The sequence below is a fragment of the Hevea brasiliensis genome, chromosome 14 (assembly GCF_030052815.1).
Source record: "Hevea brasiliensis isolate MT/VB/25A 57/8 chromosome 14, ASM3005281v1, whole genome shotgun sequence".
Lineage (NCBI taxonomy): Eukaryota > Viridiplantae > Streptophyta > Magnoliopsida > Malpighiales > Euphorbiaceae > Hevea > Hevea brasiliensis.
Window position 1 is genome coordinate 84,105,601 of NC_079506.1, and position 6,000 is coordinate 84,111,600.

The following is a 6,000-nucleotide window of genomic DNA, read 5'->3' on the forward strand; positions in this document are numbered from 1 at the left end:
GCGTAAGTTGAGACCTTGAGTTAGGGTTTGAATTAATTTTGGTACCTTAGTGTTATGGCTTGAGATTAATCTTGTTGAGATTGTCCATTGATCATTTGAAGTGTTATAAATGATAAATTTTAGTAGGGAGTAAGAAGGATGGAATATTGGGAGTGCTTCTCTTATGCAGGAAATTCAGATCTATGAGTCTACTGTCTTTTTTGAGTTATAACTGAAGTTTTCTTACTCTAATTGGTGTGAGGCCAATTGAAGGTGAAACTAGACTCAAAATACCCCATTTTCATGGAGAAACCTTGCTTAAATTCTGTCAAAATCTTGGTCAATTTACTGTCCCAATCCGGGTATTCAAACACTAAACCTAGAAAAATGACTACATGTTCATTTGGCCATAACTCTCTCTAGACAGGTTCAAATGACCTAAATTTTATACTATTGGAAAGATTAGACATATGACTACAAATTTCATTGAGAACACCAAGCCCAAAAATGTCTATAATCAAATGAAATTATTGACTCAAGTTAGGATACCAAACTGATCTGCACCATTCTACCCAGAATTTCTTGGAGTAACGCTCACCCAACTAGTTTTGGCAAGATGGCTATAACTTGGTCTACAAAAACCAAAATTCAATGAAACCAGTGGTAAAATTTCTATAAGACATAGATTTACAAAATTGGTCTTTTGACCAAAATCCAGATACTAAGGGAACTAGGCCAATTTATTAGGTTAAGTTAGTATATGAATTCTGGAAATTACCTAAGTGATCATTTGAACCCAGAACACTCATTTAGCCATATCTCCCACTAGGTAGCTCTAATTAGGATAAGCCATACTGATTTGGAACCCTAAGAAACAGGGCTCCAACTTTGTTTTAGACTTGGTCCTTAAATTATGAATATAAAAACCCTAAAATGGGAGTCAAAATTTCTGACCTGAACATAAATCCTGGTAGAACAGGGTACACGAGTCCAGGCCAGTGATTTGGCCATAATTAATTTTACAAAACTTGAAAAATTGTAATAAAAATCTCTGAGTGACTATAATATATAGGGTAACAACTTCTATGAATAACCTTAGGCCTAAAAATGACTGTAACATGACCAATTAATTAGACAAAAACAGACTCTAGAAACTGCTAAATTCTGGACCTTGAGAAAGGTTCATAAAATAACTTAGCATATGATATAAAATAAAATAGAATACTTTGTTAAGCATAAAAATGACATGAATTAATGAAACTATAGGTATGAAATAATATTATTTTGTCCAAAGTACACCTAGACTCATTTATATAGCTTGGATTGATTGGTATACCAATTAGGAACTATATATTGCGGTACTGACCACAGGGATAATCATTGACAGACAACATATGTTTAAAATGATTGTTCTACTGGCTTTATGCCTGCCCGATGGACATAGTGCCAATTTTTATTATTATTGACTTATGCCTGCCCGCTGGCCTTGTGCCTGATATGACCATTGTATACTAGGTAGACATACGGATGTCTAACTAGTATACTCCTGTGTATCCAGTCTTTATAGTCTGTCATAGGTTACTTGGGCACAGATAAAAGCAATAAGCCATAAATATAAATAAGTACATGAGAAAATCATTAATATGAATTTTATAAGACTGAATATAAGGTATATGCACAGAAAATATCCCTATTAGCTTATTTACTTTCAAAGTTCTAGAAAACATGTAAAAGATTTTAAATACATGAAAATTGATATTTATTTATAAGGTTATGCTTGAAATAATTAATTTAAATTGTTTAGTTATTTTTTCTTTCTTTTATACACTACTAAGTAATATGCTTAGCGTGTTGGTTCTTACCACGCGTAGGTGCTGGAGAGTAGCAGCAGTAGTAGTGCCTAGACCAGACTTGGACCAGATCTGCTAGTGTGGGTTGTCACTTCATCAGTTATTTTTGGTAGGGCTCATGTACATATTAGATTTTGCATTTTGATATTGTATGTAATTAAATGATGTAAATAATTTTAGATTGTATATGAATTGTAAATATTATACTTGATTTTATATGAATAAAATACAATATTTTATTTTCTTAAAAATTTATATGAGCATGAGGAATAATATGATGAATGATTGGATATGAATTGTTTTAACAGGTAACATGAAACCCACCATGCACTAATAGAACAGAGGGGACTCTGTCTGGGTCTCCATAATAATGAAATGGGAAAAAAAAAACAAAAACAAAAAAAAAATTTCTACAAGTGAGATAATAAAATTAAATGGATATTAAATTAATATTGTAAACGATAAGACATGATAGGATACTCCGGCACCGAATATAACACGCCTTACTCAGCTACACTGTAGACGGGAGAGGGGTGTTACATATATAGTGTTTAAAATATATTTATCTAAAATTTAACATTAAAAATTTTATAAAAACTATTATAATATATATTTTACATTTTTTAATTGTTTATAAAGATGATATTCAACTAATAAATGTTTAATTAATAAATTAATTTAAATTCAATATAAAAATTATTTTTTAAATTTAAGTTCATTTCAAATTTAATTATATACCACATAATCTTTGTTTTTTTTTCAAAGGCTTAAATCTCACCATTACACTCTTGTATTTATTAGAGAAATTTAATTTAACTAATTTTTAATTTTTTATCCAGTTTAACTCAAAATTTTTAATTTAGACTTAATTTAATTCAAAAATTAAGAAATTGTTCATCTTAATTTTTAGATTTAAATCAAGAAATTAAAAAATTTACTCTTAAAATTAAAAAATTAAACTTCATATTTTTTTCTTTAAATTAAGAAATCAAAAAATTTTATATATAAATTTCAATTCTTAGATAAAATTAAATTTAAATTAAAAAAATCTATATTAATTTAAATAAAATAAATTAAAAATAACTAAATCTAATTTTTCCAATAAATAAATAGTTAAATACTAGACTTCTTTTCATGCCCACCTACCATGCAACTTGACAAAACAAAAAAAAAAGTTGAATGAAACATAACATTTAAAAAAACTTTAAAGAGGGACATTATAAACAGTCTGCTACCGCCTGGCATTATAAAGAGGGTGACATTAGCTTCATGGGGACCTTTCAGTCACACCAATTAATCATGAGCCTTTAACATGTGATTTTGGATTTTTTTAAACCCCTAAACAGAGATTGCTCCACCTTAATTATTTGCTTGTGTAATATAATATTTAGCCACTTCAAAATTACAAGAAGAGGACAAACATCACATTGCTTATTTTGTTTTAATTAATTCTCCACTTAGCTGATCATCAATTATGCGTTGCTGATAATTAATATAATACTTTTTTATTACAATTTTATAAATCACATCCACTAAATCCCATTCACATTGATTATGTTCATATAATTCGGAAGAGGATAGTCATTGACTATAAATCTCTGGATCACTTTCTTTGTGATGATAAATTTTTATTATTTAAAATTGATATTATGTTTATTCAATTCTACAAAGCCTATATTTTTTTCAAGTTTAACTTTAAAGTCGAATTTTAACAGTTTAGTATTCATCCTTCATATAGGTTCAAGACAATTTTTTGTATCTCTACAGCCTAACCAATAAATTATAATGTCTTTTGACCTCAAGACAGCTCCTACACAATTTGATCCATTTTCATTTTTCACAGACCCTTTTTCGAAAAGCCTGATTGTCTCGTTTGGTCACAAAACTCTAACTATAAATAGAGAACATATAAAAATACCATCATAGTAATGATAACTTAATAGGATACTCATAAAAATTATTTTATCCAAGTTATAATTCAATTAATATTTTTAAAACTCGAATCCATTATAAACTCGATTAAAATTTATTTTTAACCATCCGAACTCATTATAAACTCGATTATTATTATCTGAAAAAATGTTTAAATTTATTTAATTTTATGTATTTTAATTAATAATTTATATTAAAAATTATTTTTATTAGTAACTTATTTTTTAAAATTTAATTATTTTATAAAATATTTAAATTATATTTTATTTAAAATAAAATATATAAAAATTTATAAATATTAATATAAAAATATATATTTTATATTTAATTAAATATTTATATAAATAAATTCTGTGTAAGTTTCGACAGCTCGGACAAAGCCAAGTGAATTTAATACAAAATGACGCATATATGAAAAGACGATACTGCCCTTCGATTTGTTACTTTATGCCTAAGCAAATCTTCGAAATTTCCAGGCCGATGGATAAGGTGGAAAAAGTGGACGGAAATGGGCGTGGCGTTCCAAAATGTTATATATAAATTCAAATTAATTAAATAAATTTTTAAATTTCATAATTAAATATTTATTTAAAGTGTAATTAAATTTCATAATAACTCTGACCCTAACAAATTCTAAAAATTTTAACTTTTATAACTGATTTTTTAAGAAAAAAATAAAGGTTTTGGAAAGTATTTATGTTAGATATTTTGGCAAGAAAATCATTTTACCAAACCCAATAACAATTGGCACATATAAGAAATGAGAAAAATGTGTTCTCAATGCATATAAAATAATATTTTTTTTAAATAAATCTTTTTTATAATATCAAGAATAAATTTTATATAATTATAAAAAAATTCATAATTTCAATTTTAATTATATTTTAATTTTAATTTTAATTTAATTTTTGTTTAATTTTTGTTTAATTTTTATCCAATTTTAGTTTAATTGAATTTAAAAATTGAAAATTATTTTAAATTTTTATTTTTTAGTATAAAATATAGTTTTAATCCATAAATGAGCCAATTAGTTCAAATATAATTAAAAAATAATTTTCATTAATTTGATTCCAATTTAATTTCAATTTCAAATTAAATTGATCAAATTTTAATATAATTTCAATTTAAAATAAACTCTAAAATGTTTAATACAATGCTTGTGCTTATTGAAGCAGTTTAATTTAGCTCATTTTTTATTTTTTATCAAATTTAGTTCAAAATTTTTAATTTAAACTTAATTTAGTTTAAAAATTAAAATTTATGAGCTAAATTTTTTTATTTAAATTAAAAATTAAGAAATTTAATTTCTTTATTTTAGAATTAAATTTTTTAATTTTTTATTTAAGCATAAAAATTTAGAAACTCAATTTATTAATTTCTTTTTTTTTTAGTTAAATTGAGTTTAAATTGAAAATTTTAAGTTAAATTTAACAAAAAAAATTAAAGATAAGTTAAATTGAATTTCCTAGATAAGTGCAAAGATATAGTTGAGCTTTAAACCATTTATAAATTATTTTGAATTAATTCATAATCTTTGTTATATTCATAATCTTTGAATTATGAATTAATTCATAATTCATAGCCTCTTTAAAAGGTATGTGTGATGTGGTAATATTATAAATTTAAGAAAATTTGTACCTAGAGGGTATTTATAAACTAAAATATTTTTTATATATTTTTAAAAAAATCATACTTTTGTTTAGCTAATAAAGGGGTGGGTAAAAAGGGAATTTCAAAGAGTAAAACATAACTTTTTTGACTTGGAGGTTAAGTCATTATCAAAGATATTCACAAAAAGTTATTTATTAAAATTTTATTAGTAATTTTAATCTTTAGATTTGAATCCAAATTAATATTATCATTACATTAATATTATTAAAATTTTAATAATTTTATATATTTTAGTTAATAATTTACGTTAAATTATATTTTTATTAATAATTTAAATTTTAAAAATTAATAATTCTATATATATAGTGTTTAAAATATATTAATATAAAATTTAACATTAAAATTTCATAAATAATATTATAATATATATTTACATTTTTCTAATTGTTTTACAAATGATATTCAACTAATAAATGTTTAATTAATAAATTAATTTAAATTTAATATAAAAATTATTTTTCAAATTTAAATTCATCTCAAATTTAATTATATACCACCTAATTTTTTTTTAAAAAAAAAATCAAATACTTTATCACGACCCAACTTATGGGCCGGACCGGCACTAGTT